The following is a 16,051-nucleotide window of genomic DNA, read 5'->3' as shown; positions in this document are numbered from 1 at the left end:
TATATATATATATATATATAATAAATTTCTTGTATTAATATATATATATATATAATATATATATATATATATATTTATTTATATATATATATATTATATCATATATGATATATATATATATATATGTATATATACATAAACATACACAAACCAGACTTACGGTTGCCTAACTGCACAGCATGATAGACTAGCTACGTAATAAACGGTATAAATTCTTAACATATTTATCCTGATTTGTAGGTTGTTTTCAGAATAAACTGGCTCTCGCTCTGTACAAGCAAGAAAGGCCTGACCTTTCACAACGCTGTAAACATTCAATGACGTCACTTCCTTTGTGCTAAGAATTTGCCCACTCCCGTTACCCTTTCGATGAGCAGATACAAGGTGATAAAGTGGCAGAAAGCGTGGGCGGGGCCACGCATGGGCGTGGTCTGTGTAGGGCGGGGTTGGCTGGGAATTGAACAAGTCATCTTCTGTTTGTGGAGCTGACCGAGTGAATTCAGGAAAGGGGCGTTCCTTCACTTTCTGGGAGATGGGTCGTCTTCTCTTGTACATAGCGGTCAGGAGGCGTTCAGAATCCGGGCGTGGCCTCATATCTCTCTCTCTCTCTCTCTCTCTCTCTCTCTCTCTCTCTCTCTGAGGTCAGCCTGCCCTACCAGGGTTCAAAGGACGTTGAATCTTTGTTCAAATGTCCTGCCTATTTGTCAGTGTTGACTTGAGAGAAGCGTCATAATTTCATATTGCTCTCTCTCTCTCTCTCTCTCTCTCTCTCTCTCTCTCTCTCTCTCTCTCTCTCGGAGGTCAAACCTGCCGTACCAGAGTTCACAAAGGATGTTTGACGTTAGTTCGCATGCCCTGGCTATTTATCAGTGTTGGCTGGAAATGTGTTGACTCAGAATCAGCACCGTCATAAATTCTTGTTCCTTTTTAGTTTTCTGTAAAAGAAAACAATTGAGATGGCTTTGTCTGTCCGTCCGCACTTTATTCTGTCCGCTCTTTTTCTGTCCGCCCTCAGATCTTAAAAACTACTGAGGGTAGAGGGCTGAAAATTGGTATGTTGACCATCCACCCTCCTATCATCAAACATACCAAATTGCAGCCCTTTAGCCTGAGAAGTTTTTGTTTTTATTCAAGGTTTAAAGTTAGCCATGATCGTGCGTCTGTCACCGTGATAGGAGCCAACAACACAGGGCACTACTGGTCCGTGGCTGAAAGTTTTATACAGCATTATACACTGGACAGAAAACTCGATTGCGCCGAAGAAACTTCGGCGCATTTTTTACTTTTTTTTTTTTTGTAAGGATGGAACCAACTTCCTTTGTTTTTGTCCTGGGTGTCAGGGGAAGGCGGGGGGGGGGGCGGCTTGGGGAGGGGGATGAACCAGTAGAGATCGAAAGGGGGTGACGAATATGATTATATACTCGATAATCGTTTGGCTGAGATTCTGATAATCCCTCGCGAACAGTAGTTTGAAAATGGTTGATATTTTCGAATGGCCATAATACTCTTATCTCTTTATATTTTATCACTTATTTGTTGATATATCTTTCAGAATGACCAGATGTAGATAAATTACTAATATTCCATTTATATATATACCGCTGTATAACCGAATCACGAAAATATGGAACGTGATGAATATATAAATAAAGACAACATCCACGAAGGAAAGAGAAACAATGGATTGCTGCAAGGCCTTTCGACTTATAGTCCTTTACTTAACAGACTGAAGAAATATAAAAATGAGTTAACAAAGAAAGCTCGTATAAATGACAGCTGGAAAAAATATGTACCTGGAATCCAACACAATTGAATAATTAGTAGAACTGACAAAACGGGGTTAAATATTTTTGTAAAACCTCTTAAATATTTAACCCTGTTTTGGCAGTTCAACTAATTCTTCAATTGTGTTAGATTCCAGGCACATATTTTTTTCCTTTGTAATCCCCATCTGTCATTTATACGAGCTTTCATTGTAAACTTGTCTTCATATTTCTTCAGTCTGCTAAGTAAAGGACAAGAAGTCGAAAGGCCTTGCAGCATTCCGTTGTTTCTCTTTCCTTCGTGGATTTTGTCTTTATTTATATATACCGTTATTTACTCTTTATAATATATCTAGACCAGTTGATTCGCTTTTACAAAGGAATTCTTGGTCAGTCTTTTCTTATATATGGGGCAATATTTTTTTTTAGGGATTTTCTGTCTGAGATAAATAAATAAAGTAGGTAAATGAAAGTTAGATGAATATAAAAAAGTGGATAAATTAAATAGAGGAAAACTAATGAGTAAGTCAAAAAGAATATAGGATATTAGTTGTTTATGGATGCAAACAAAAATAGCAATATATATATTGTTTACAAAATAAAATATATATATATACACATATACATACACACATATATATATATAAACTCTCTCTTTTCTCACACACACATATATTCACACACACACTCTCTCTCTCTCTCTCTCTCTCTCACACACTACACACACACACACACACACACTCTCTCTCTCTCTCTCTCTCTCTCTCTCTCTCTCTCTCTCTCTCTCTCTCTCAAAACACAGACACGCAAGCGATCTATTAGTTTATTACTTCAACAAATCCTCGGAGAGAAATTGCTTATAAACGACAGTCGTTTAGCTAACGAGTTTCTCCCCCTTTTGCCGTGTACTGTCGGGAAAATAACTGCGCCGAGGCTTATTTACCCTTGTGAAAGTGATTTTATTGCACCAACCTCCATCACCCTAAACAGTTACAGCGAAAATACAGTCAACAGAAAGGTGGATGGTCACCCGTCCAGAAGCTGACCAGGACCATTATTAGATTGGTCGCCTGCTTTGGGTTTCCATTTATAGCCCCGAGTTCGATTCTGAGCGGGGGCAAAGAGATGAGGCCCATTTCCTGATAAATTCGTTGTGATTGTGTTGATGCAAGAAGTGAATTGTGTACCTGGTAGTTAAACAACTGTAGTAGGGTGTATGGCTGACAACTCCATCCTTGATTTGGTGCGAATAGTTATTTTAGAACATGGAAAAGAAGTAAGCTTATCCGGACTCGGGACCGTTTTATCCGGTCTTGTGACTGTCTTATCCATACCTGGGACTATTATCTGGACTTGGGACGCTGTTATCCGGACTTGGGACGCCCTTATCCGGACTTGAGACTCTTACCTGGATTTTGAACTCTCTTATCCGGACATGGAAACTCTTGGATCCGGATTTGGGACGCTCTTATCCGGACTTGAGACTTACCTGGATTTTGAACTCTCTTATCCGGACATGGAAACTCCTGTATCCGGACTTGGGACGCTCTTATCCGGACTTGGGACGTTCTTATCCGGACTTGAGACTCTTATCCCGACATCAGAATGGGATTAACTTGAGCACCAAATGAATGATGTTTTAAATAATTATCCGCGCCAAATCAAGGATGGGGTTGTCAGCCTCACACCCTCCTCTACCTTAATCGCTTCACTCTACAGTTGTTTAACTACCAGGTACACAATTGTGGAGCATAAATACTTACTGACCTTATCAGAATCTTGAGTGTTTGTTCTCCATTATTTGAGCTTCGAGACAGAGTGTAATTCTCAACTACAGTACCTTTTGCTACCAAGCTTTGGAATGTTCCCCATACTTCTGTGTGCCCTAAATCCTACAACCTTTCTTCCTTCAAAAAGGCAAGAAGGTCATTCGCTTTTTTCTAGGATAACCCCTTGACCCTTCTCCCTGTCCTTTTCCTTTGACTTTCTTTTATCAAGGCTGGGCTAGAAGAGGCCGTTTGGTTGACTTTCTTTTATCAAGGCTGAGCTAGAAGAGGCCGTTTGGTTGCCCGTCCCGTCGGCCATTCTACCATCTACCAGGCCTCTTTGGGACCCAGAGCTCATTATCCAATATCTCAGTATATCTCACTGGCGTAAAACTCTTTGTTTAGAAAAGGAGTCTCTGTGATTCCCCGAAATTCCCTCAACCCCCTCAACCCTTTCTCCTTTTAGAAAGGAGTTTATTTTTATTCTCCCAAATTCCCTCAGCCCCTTTTATCCTTTTAGAAAGGAATTTATTTTGATTCCCCCAGATTCCATCAACCCATTTTATCCTTTAGAAAGGAATTTATTTCAATTCCCCCAAATTCCCTCAGCCCTTTCTCCTTTTAGAAAGGAATTTATTTTGATTCCCCCAAATTCCCTCAACCCTTTCTCCTTTTAGAAAGGAGTTTCTTTCAATGCCCCCAAATTCCCTCAACGCCATTTATCCCTTTTACAAAGGAATTCCCTTTTAACTACAGGACACTTCAAGGGAGTTCTGTTTACTGATATAGTTTATCTGAGGTTATATTCCATCATAATCTGTTATCTTGATAAGAGGGACAGATGACATCTCCCAAATTCCTCAACCCTTTCTTTTTAGAATGAGTTTTCTCTTCCCTCTCTCTCTCAACCTCTTTACTCTCTCAGGGGGTCTCTTTCTCTCTCTCTCTCTCAAAATCGAAAAAGTATATAAAATTTAATAAAAGGTCATCTTGCAAAATGTGCTTAGTATTATAACCAGCTCTCTCTCTCTCTCTCTCTCTCTCTCTCTCTCTCTCTCTCTCTCTCTCTCTCTCTCTCTCTCTCTCTATGTATATAAGATTTAAGAAAAGGATTGTCTTGCAGAATGTGGCTTCATATAACCGAGAGTCTCTCTCTCTCTCTCTCTCTCTCTCTCTCTCTCTCTCTCTCTCTCTCTCTCTCTCTCTCTCAAAATCGAAAATATATAAGACTTAAGAAAAGATTGTCTTGCAGAATGTGGCTTTCTCTCTCTGTCCCTCCCCCTTTCTCTCTCTCTCTCTCTCTCTCTCTCTCTCTCTCTCTCTCTCTCTCTCTCTCTCTCTCTTTCTGAAAATCGAAAAGAGATCAAATATAAGAAAAAGTTTCTCTTTGCAAAACGTGCCCGCATATAAACAAGGGTCTCTCTCTCTCTCTCTCTCTCTCTCTCTCTCTCTCTCTCTCTCTCTCTCTCTCTCTCGTTGTGTACGTCAGCCCTATTGCATTGTAGCTTCAAACTTCCTCTAGGATAACGTCAAAGCTTTAGTCACTTCAGCGTCTCGAGTTATTTTTGGCAGAAGAAAGAAGAAGAAGAAGAAGAAGAAGAAGAAGAAGAAGAAGAAGAAGAAGAAGAAGAAACAAAAGATGGCGTCATGCCTCTAAATTCAACACAACGGGATTCAAGCTCAGTCGAGCCGAGTTTAAAATCCCGTGCAAATTTGGAAGATATCGTAAAGAAAAATCTTAGAAAAAAAAGCTGTGGTATTTTTATATATATTGTTATATGAAATATAAATATATAGAGAATATAAAATATATAAAATAATATCTATAATGAAAATGACAGCAAAATAAAAATCAAATTCTCATTTATTTTTAAGTCCTCGAAAAATATTTCAGTATTTCCAGTTTTTAGGATCCGCTGTAGATCTCTCTCTCTCTCTCTCTCTCTCTCTCTCTCTCTCTCTCTCTCTCTCTCTCTCTCTCTGTCAGTTTGTCTGTCACTTGCTATTTAGGTGAAGTGTTTTGGAATGCACTTTTTGCTATTATACTGGTAAGACTCTCTCTCTCTCTCTCTCTCTCTCTCTCTCTCTCTCTCTCTCTCTCTCTCTCTCTCTCTCTCTCTCTCTCTTTTGAAATTAGTTCTACCCTGATAAAATCAGAATAATAATCAACTTGTATTACTCTTATACCACCCCCCATTCTCTCTCTCTCTCTCTCTCTCTCTCTCTCTCTCTCTCTCTCTCTCTCTCTCTCTCTCTCTCTCTCTGAGACTCGCTTGGCTAAATGTATCTTGATGGATTAAGAAAAAGAAAGCTTTTAGTGTTGGGACCAATTTTGACCTGAATTTGATATTTATTATTATTATTATTATTATTATTATTATTATTATTATTATTATTATTATTATTATTATTATTATTATTTTTGTGTAATAAAAATCCACAACGATGTAGTAAATATATTACTATGTAAAATATAATTTGTTTTACATATTTTACTTGATAATATATTTACTATATAATTGTGGATTTTTATTACATCGATTGTTTTCACAAAATTGTGAATCTATTATTATTATTATTATTATTATTATTATTATTATTATTATTATTATTATTATTATTATTATTATTATTATTATTGTCAAACTGGAGTGATTATTAATTATTATTATTGTTGTTGTCAAATTGGAGTTCTTATTTATTATTATCTATCAAACTGGAGTTATTATTAATTATTATTATTATTATTGTTATACCATCGTCAAATTGGAATTATTATCATTATTATTATTATTATTATTATTATTATTATTATTATTATTATTATTATTATTATTATTATATCGCCAACATGGAATTAGAGATGAGAGTCTGAAAGATGAGTTAGACATCAGAAAATATGCAAAGAAAAGAGAAGAGAAAGAGAGAGAGAGAGAGAGAGAGAGAGAGAGAGAGAGAGAGAGAGAGAGAGACGATTAGCACCGGGACCCAGCGAAGCGTATAGGAGACGAGAGAGAAAGAGGCAGAGAGAGAAAGAGAGAGGGAGAGAGAGAGAGAGGTAGAGAGGTACATTGCTCCTAACCGCAAGAAAGCATTACTACTTCTGGGAGACCAAAAAAATTCCTTCTGGTTTTCAAGAGGCGTCTTCAAGGTGCCTCGTCGTTTCCATCATTATTTTAACTTCAGTTTCTGCAGATATTTTTTTATATTGTTTTTGGGATACTTGGGAATTATTCTTGTTCTATTCTTAGTTTTATTTTATGTATAAAAGCTATTGTACCGGCTTTGTCTGTCCGTCCGCACTTTTTTTCTGTCCGCACTTTTTCTGTCCGCCCTCAGATCTTAAAAACTACTGGGGCTAGAGGGCTGCAAATTGGTATGTTGATCATCCACCCTCCAATCATCAAACATGCCAAATTGCAGCCCTCTAGCCTCAGTAGTTTTGAATTCATTCAAGGTTAAAGTTAGCCATAATCGTGCTTCTGGCAACCATATAGGCCAGGCCACCACCGGGCCGTGGTTAACGTTTCATGGGCCGCGGCTCATACTGCATTATACCGAGACCAGCGAAAGATAGATCTATTTTCGGTGGCCTTGATTATACGCTGTAGCGGCTGTACAGAAAAATCGATTGCGCCCAGGAAACTTCGGCGCATTTTTTTCTTGTTTTTTATTATTCTTATTTTTTATATTTTTTGAGAGGGTTATTCTATTCTTAGCTATTCTTATTCTGTTGATTTTTAGTATTTTAAGGAGTTAATATTGTATTCTTGGTTATTCTTTAGTATTTTTTGTAGGTAATTATATTCTTTGGTGTTCTTATTCCTTTGATTTGTAGTATTTTTTTAGGAATTTATTCAATACTTAGTTTATATATATATATATATATATATATATATATATATATATATATATATATATATATATATATATACATATATACATACATACATACATACATACACACAAAATGTGCATGTGTGTGTGTGCGTAGTTATGTGCACACGCGCGCGCGTGCGTATTATATCTATTCTCTTGCAATTATGTAAACTCAGAGTACGGGCCAGTGACCCGAGGTAAATATCAACGCAGAGAGAGAGAGAGAGAGAGAGAGAGAGAGAGAGAGAGAGAGAGAGAGAGAAATTCCTTTAGTACCTGTCCTTGCACGACCTTGCCCTTAACAAACCCGCCTCCCCCTTCTACTCTCCCGTCTCCTACCCCCTCTCTCGCTCTCTCTCCATCCTATTCCATTACCTTTCCCTCTCCCACGGTGGTAGGACCCATGGATAGGAGTCCCTGACCACCTCCTCCCTCCTAGTACCCCCACCCCAGTGCCCAAATACCCAAGTTCCACCTATTCTCATGGTGTTAAGTTTCTCTTATTATTATTATTATTATTATTATTATTATTATTATTATTATTATTATTATTATTATTATTATTATTATAGTTAATAAATATATTCTGTATTTTCTAATGTTAGTATTCACGGTGTAATCACTTTGGTGCAAGACCCGTGGTGTATAAAAGGTGTAGTGTTAGTGTACGAGTATACTCTGGGTGTAATACTAATTCAAGATCCATGGTGTAAATCTGATTCCATCCATTGTGTAACCTGGTGCAAGACGTGTGGTGTATCACCAGTGCAAGATAGGGTGTAAAGCCTGGTGCAAGGTATGGTGTAACACTGGTGTAAGATCCATGGTGTAATACCTTGCAATTCATTGTGTAAGCCTGATGCAAGATATGGTGTTACACCATTGCAGGATGTATGGTGTAAGCCTGGTGCAAGATATGGTGTTACACCTTTGCAAGATCTATGGTGTTACACCATTGCAAGATGTATGGTGTAAGCCTGGTGCAAGATATGGTGTAACACAGTGCAAGATCCATGGTGCAAGCCTGATGCAAGATGTGGTGTAACACCAGTGCAAGATCCATGGTATAACACCTTGCAAGATGTATGGTGTAGCCAGATGCAAGTTCCATGGTGTAAGACTTTGCAAGATGTATGGTGTAGCCAGATGCAAGATATGGTGTACACAGTGCAAGATCCATGGTGTAAGCCTGATGATGCCAGATACGGTGTAACACGGTGCAAGGGTCAGTGGCCACCAGATATATTAGTCACAAGGAGAAAACGTCCGGAGAAGTTTTATTAACCTTTTAGCAGACGGAGAAGTATGACGTCATGCTGCCTGGTATGTGTGTGTGTGTTTGTGTGTATGTGTGTTTGTGAGGATGCTCCAATGCTCCATCTCCTCCCCAGGTGAGTGAGATGAGGAGGAGGAGAGAAACTCCTCCAGAGTGAGGAGAAGAAGAAGAAGAAGGATGTGCAGATGTTCAAATGAGATGGTTTAGAAAATGGCAGTATTTGAGAGGTAGAATTATTATTATTATTATTATTATTATTATTATTATTATTATTATTATTATTATTATTATTATTATTATGAGGAGGAGGAGGAGGAGGAGGAGGAGGTGAGAAACTCCTTCAAAGTGAGGAGGAGGAGGATGAAGTGCAGATATTTAAATGAGATGGTTTAGGAAGTGGTATTTGGGAAGGAGAATTATTATTATTATTATTATTATTATTATTATTATTATTATTATTATTATTATTATTATTATTATTATTATTATTATTATTACAGAAAGTAAAGCTCACATTTTGTCTTTATTTATATATATATATGGTAATATTTTCCATTTTAAGTTAATATCTGTAATCCTTCGTGATTTATCATTTTTCAAATTTTGTTTTTACAAATATGACTCTCAGTGTTTGGATAGAGAGAGAGAGAGAGAGAGAGAGAGAGAGAGAGAGAGAGAGAGAGAGAGAGAGAGAGAGAGTTGCTATAATTGTTAGAGAAAAGTGGCTTTTTACCAGCACTGGAACCTGCACCTTTTACGAGCCCGAGAGAGAGAGAGAGCGAGAGAGAGAGAGAGAGAGATAATAATAGTAATAATAATGATAATAATAATATCCTTTATTTCAGCTCAGGGCCATATGAAGCTATAGAGTATAGATAATCGAGAGAGAGAGAGAGAGAGAGAGAGAGAGAGAGAGAGAGAGAGAGAGAGAGAGAGAGAGAGAGAGAGAGAGACCCCAATTTTTTATGGGGTCACTAATCTTCCTGACACGGCGTAGTGGAAGGTAGGAGCGGCCTTCATTCCCCTGATATATGAACCTGACCTTGGTTGGACCTGACCTTATAGGGTCAAAAGGGGTCATCGCACGCTGACCTTTGAACCGAATGGAAAAAGTTACTATTGTCCTCCTTTTTTGACTCCTGGTATCTGATTGGTTGTTACTCCTAAGTTGTGATTGAATTGAACTGGATTATGCCTATTTATTTATTTTTTTAATTTTCTATATATTAATACACATGAGAAACCCATTTTGTATGAAACTGATTCAATTGATTGATTTCAAAACAATTTTATACATACAAACAGGATACATTAGTTTTTATTTGAAGACGTTTTATGTACAGAAAAGTATAGTGGTGAGGGGCGCATTGTATCCATGCAAGATGGAAATAGCCAATCTTTCAATGTATACTATTAAGGAGACTACTTTGTGATTATATATATCTATATATATATATATATATATATATATATATATATATATATATATATATATATATATATTATTTATAATTATTTTCCACATTATATATATATATATATATATATATATATATATATATATATATATATATATATATATATATATATATATATATATATATATGTTGTCTCATTTCACATGAAATCAAATTCTGCAGGCTGCCAAGGTCCTGATGTACCCATTATTTTATAGGCGGACCTCCTGAGCAAAAGCCCCTACTGGCATATACCCAACTTGGATAATAATAATAATAATAATAATAATAATAATAATAATAATAATAATAATAATAATAATAATAATAAAACATACTTGTTACTTGTGACTGTACCAGAAGTATACGTTGTTTTTGAGTCGATATTACACACCTACACAGATAAAAGTACACACAAAACAAACATACACACTCAAACACAAACACCTACTACACACACACTTAAACATGCACACAAGCATAATAAACATACACAAACACAAACACCTACACAAACACACACACATGGAAAAATGCACACAAACAGAAACATATAAGCACAAACACCTATACACACATAAACACAAACACAAATATACACACACAAACACACTCTAACACTAATGCACACACTAACACTAATGCACACACTAACACTAATACACACACTAACACAAACATAAACACACACCCACAAATATACACACAAACAGAGACATACACATACCTAAACACACACATACACACACAAACACCTACAAAAGCACTCACAATCACAAATTGCACAAACTACACACAGACATAAACATACCTAAACACAATCACCTACACACTCACACAAACACAAAAAACACAAACATACACACACAAGCACAAAAACACACAAACATGCACGCACAAACACCTACACAAACACTCACAAACACACAAGTTTGATCACCTTTTATTTGAGAGAGGGCTTTCACCTTATGAGTCATGATCTCATTACACTCACTTTGTCGTTCTGCCGAAGCTTATCTCCCAAAGATTTTATCTGTGAGTTGTGTGTGTGTGTGTGTGTGTTTGTTTGTATGTATAATCTTCACGTTGGGATCAGCATTGTGTCTGTAAAAGGACAGGAGTTTGTAGTGAAAAGCTCATTGTTAGGGCTTCTTTTAGAAGATGGTTTTGTCTCTGTTCGTGAGGGCGTATGAGTGAGTGAGGTTGACACGTGATACAGGTAACAGTTTAACTGTGTGTATATGTATATATATATATATATATATATATATATATATATATATATATATATATATATATATATATATATATATATATATATATATATAATATGTATGTATATATATTTTGTATATTTAAGTGTAAAGTACATGTTTTAGTTCAGGTTAGAAACTAAATTATATGAAATTGCTGTCGGCTGTAAAAAATATATATAGAAAACTAGCTGACCAACCCGTCGCTGCCCGAGAAAACTCTGAATGACAGTCTACGGGTAAGGGGAGGGAAGAGGGAAGGGTAGGGGAGGGAGAAGGGTTTTTGTTAAGTACTTAACAGAAAGCCAGATCTCGGAAGCTTCTCTCTCTCTCTCTCTCTCTCTCTCTCTCTCTCTCTCTCTCTCTCTCTCTCTCTCTCACCGTCAGATATTTTTAGCATTGTAATTTCCTGCAATGTTTTAATTCCTGATTTTCATCTTTTTATTCGAGTTTGCTTCTTTTTCCTATCCCATAACCTCTCTCTCTCTCTCTCTCTCTCTCTCTCTCTCTCTCTCTCTCTCTCTCTCTCTCTCTCACACACACACATAGTTTTAGCATTTTAATAATCCAGTAATGTTTTAATTCCTGATTTTCGTCTTTTTATCCGATTTTGCTTCTTTTTCCTATCCCATAACCTCTCTCTCTCTCTCTCTCTCTCTCTCTCTCTCTCTCTCTCTCTCTCTCTCACTGGAATAAAAGAGACCTATTTGCACAAAAAAAATGGAGCCCACTTCATTCTCCTTGTGTCATGTGTGTGAGAGAGAGAGAGAGAGAGAGAGAGAGAGAGAGAGAGAGAGAGAGAGAGAGAGAGAGCTCATTGCTCTTTCCCAGTGGGGCAAAATAAATAGAATAAGGTGGGTGTGTGTGTGTGTCTGTGTGTGTGTTAGGGGTAAGAGGGGGGTTGGTTATATTCCTCCAATTGTCAATTGTTGTAAAGGGGACAGGGTATTTTGGGGTAGGGCTGGTCACTGGATTCTAGGGTGACTGGTATTGTCCTTAAACACACACACTTGACTCTTGTTTCCCCCAAGGTCTGAAAAAGGCTGAGTCCTGGTCCTCCTTTTTTTTGTCTTCTTTATTTTTATTGTTAAGAAAAATCATTGAAATTTTACGAGGATATCAAATACAGTATTGTATAGTGACGTTTCGCTCTCTCTCTCTCTCTCTCTCTCTCTCTCTCTCTCTCTCTAATGTGAGAAAATGCTGATCTCCCGTATAGCTTAAATTGTTGACAGATCTCATTTCATGACAATAACGAAATTAATTCTCAATATTTCTTCTTTTTGTAAAACGTATTGACCCATATATATATATATATATATATATATATATATATATATATATATATATATATATATATATATATTCCCAAAAAAATTTAAATAATCACTATTCCCAAAAATGGTATATATATATATATATATATATATATATATATATATATATATATATATATATATATATATATATATATATATATATATATATATTATTTTTGGGAATTGTGACTTCGGTGGTATGTTACCTTTTAGTTAATATTTATATTTGCTTAGAATGTTGTCTAGAATTATTTTGTTTTAAAACAAGAGAGAGAAATAAAAAAGGATGAACATAAATAGAAGACGAAGTTTAGAAAGATAACACGAATGACAAATAAAGGGAGAATGAAGATAATTGGAAAAAAATATGAGTAAACAAACAGGTAAGAGTAGTAAAAAGATGTTTTAAAAAACACATAGAAAACAATAGAAAGAAATATAAATAAGAACAAGTCTCACCTGAACAACAGGATCCGCTTACCTGCGAGAGCGAGGAAGAAGAAGAAGAAGAAGAAGAAGAAGAAGAAGAAGAAGAAGAAGAAGAAGGAAAGAATGAATGAAAAATAATGCCTCAACCTTCTTGGGAGGTACATGAAGCACTTATATAAACCTTACCTTACGTAGAAGGTGACGAAAGGGAGGAATAATGGGTTTAATTACCTTACGTAGAAGGAGAAGATACTCGCTTGTTTAATGAATCATCACACTCCAGAGCTTTGGAATTCTGTAACTATCCTCGTTTTTCCCTAACTATCTAATTTCCCTTGATTGTTGTGTTGTCAGCAAATTTCGATTTTATTTAGTTCTGTTGCATTTCAGACTTGTACCTCTAAATATGTTAAGATTCCTTTCAAAAACTCTAGGAGAATCTTCTCAAATTTTCTGCCAAGATTGTCCATTTTGGCAAAAATCAAGTCACCAAATGTCTATTTTATTTTATTCGCCTGTTGCGTTTTGAACATAAATCTAAAAATATAAAGATTCTTCCTAATTCTCGGCGAGAATCTTCTCAAATTCTCTGCCAAGATTCTCGATTTAGGCAAAAATCAAGTCACCATATCTATTTTGCATTATTCTCCGTTACATTTCAGACATTTGCCTCTAAAAATGTTAAGATTCCTTCCAAAAACTAAGCTAGAATTTTCTCAAATTCTCTGCCAAGATTCTCGATTTAGGCAAAAATCAAATCCTTTTGGGCCACATTTGCATAAATGGCAGGCAAAGGTGTGAATTGAAACTTGTACCTCTAAAATATATGTTAAAATTCCTGACTAAAGATTCCGCGAGAATCTTGTTCTCAGATTCTCTCCCAGGATTCTCGATTCAGGCAAAAATCAAGTCCTTTTGGGCCACATTTACATAAAAGTCAGGCATAGGTGTGAACTCTGTTGTAAAGGAGAGCATGTTTCCTTATCTATAAGGTCGAGGGGTCTTCTTCTTTGCATACGAATTTAGGCTTTAAGGAATCATAGCATTATCTGCTTCAGGATACGCTAGGCATTAAGAGTGGGATTCCCTCATCTTCGTACGATGTTTTGGACCATGTGGTCTCCAGCTTTGGAGTCTGCTGTCATCTCCTTATCAAAATCACAAGTTTCTTTCTTTATTTTTTTTTTTTTCGTAGTGATATTGATTCATTGGTAAAGTGGTTTTGGTGTTTAAAATGGTGTAAGGTTCTTCCCTTGAATGAGGTAATTTTTTTTTCTTATGGGTGGGTTTAAAGTATATTGTCAAGGTTTTTATGCTTTTTCTTTTTGTAGCAGGCTTGTCTGAGAATTTGCTGGACTGACACCTCTCTCTCTCTCTCTCTCTCTCTCTCTCTCTCTCTCCACTGTAATCCTCACCCCAACATGTTAACACCATTCTCTAATTCTCTAACGTATGGACTGTACTGTTCTCTCTCTCTCTCTCTCTCTCTCTCTCTCTCTCTCTCTCTCTCTCTCTCTACACTGTAATCCTCAACCCAACGAGGTAAAATCATTCTCTAACGTAACGACTGTACTGTTATCTCTCTCCCTCTCTCTCTCTCACAGAGACATAAATTCACAATCCCCTAATCGTGTAATGTACCACACTAGAAATGGACTCTCTCTCTCTCTCTCTCTCTCTCTCTCTCTCTCTCTCTCTCTCTCTCTCTCTCTGTGTACTGTAATCTTCACCCCAACGAGGTAAAACCATTTGCTAAAGTATGGAATGTATTGTTTATTGCTCCCTCTCTCTCTCTCTTTTTCTCTCTCTCTCGCACACACAGAAACATAAATTCACAATCCCCTAATCGTGTAATGTACCACACTTTAAATGGACTCTCTCTCTCTCTCTCTCTCTCTCTGAGGACTTCCTGAACATCCCAACTCCCAAACGTAAGACACAGAACAAGAACGGGGCAACGCACGGAGCGGAAATCGGCGTTCATTTTGAGCGCTTTCGGTGGTTTGTGTGTTGGGGGGGAGGGGGCGGGGTTGAGGGGTAAGAGGAGAGAGGGGAGGGTGATTGACAGGGTGGGGAGGAAGGGGGGAAGGGTGATTGCCACCCCCATTCTAGCTCGGAGGAATGACAGGAGAAGATTTTACTGAGATGGTTGACAGGCTTCTTGGAAGGAGATTATTATTATTATTATTATTATTTATTATTATTATTATTATTATTACTTCTGAAATTTTAAGAGCAAGAGATTTATTATTATTTGAAAAAAATATATATAATATATATTTGTATATACAATACACACAAAATTGAATGAGATACTTTCATATCACAGCTCTCTCTCTCTCTCTGTCTCTCTCTCTCTCTCTCTCTCTCTCTCTCTCTCTCTCTCTGTAGGTATGGAACACCCAGAAACATTTCCCAATTATTGATCCAAGCATTCCAGGTGGAACCAGGTGATATAACGAAGCCATCGACCGTTATTGGGGCAAAACTTTTGTGTTGTAATCCTAATCCATTCAGCTGTCGATTTTCAATTAGCTATCTCTGTCTGTCTGTCTGTCTATGTACTTTGTCATTTTGTAACTTTGTTCATTTTACCTGTGTGTGTGTGTGTTTGTGTTTGTGTGTTTGTTTGTGTGTATGTGTGTGTTTGTGTTGTAAGCATTTTCATTCACTTTGTGATTTTTTATTTTTTTGTTTTTGTTGTTGGGAATTTGTGTGTGTGTATGTGTGTGTGTATATATATATATATATATATATATATATATATATATATATATATATATATATAGAGAGAGAGAGAGAGAGAGAGAGAGAGAGAGAGAGAGAGAGAGAGAGAGAGAGAGAGAGAGAGAGAATATATTATTAAAATAAGCAGGGAAACAAATTATGTTTAGAAATGTACAGCCTAC

At 36.6% G+C, this 16,051-nt stretch overlaps 1 protein-coding gene across 1 annotated transcript in view; it reads left to right on the top strand.

Moving 5' to 3' along the window:
- Positions 1-16,051, top strand: part of LOC136835876 (uncharacterized) — a 159,872-nt gene that overhangs the window by 23,195 nt on the left and 120,626 nt on the right. The window lies entirely within an intron of this gene.

This window comes from Macrobrachium rosenbergii, chromosome 55 (genome assembly GCF_040412425.1).
Source record: "Macrobrachium rosenbergii isolate ZJJX-2024 chromosome 55, ASM4041242v1, whole genome shotgun sequence".
Lineage (NCBI taxonomy): Eukaryota > Metazoa > Arthropoda > Malacostraca > Decapoda > Palaemonidae > Macrobrachium > Macrobrachium rosenbergii.
This window is presented reverse-complemented; position numbering and strand designations above follow the sequence as displayed.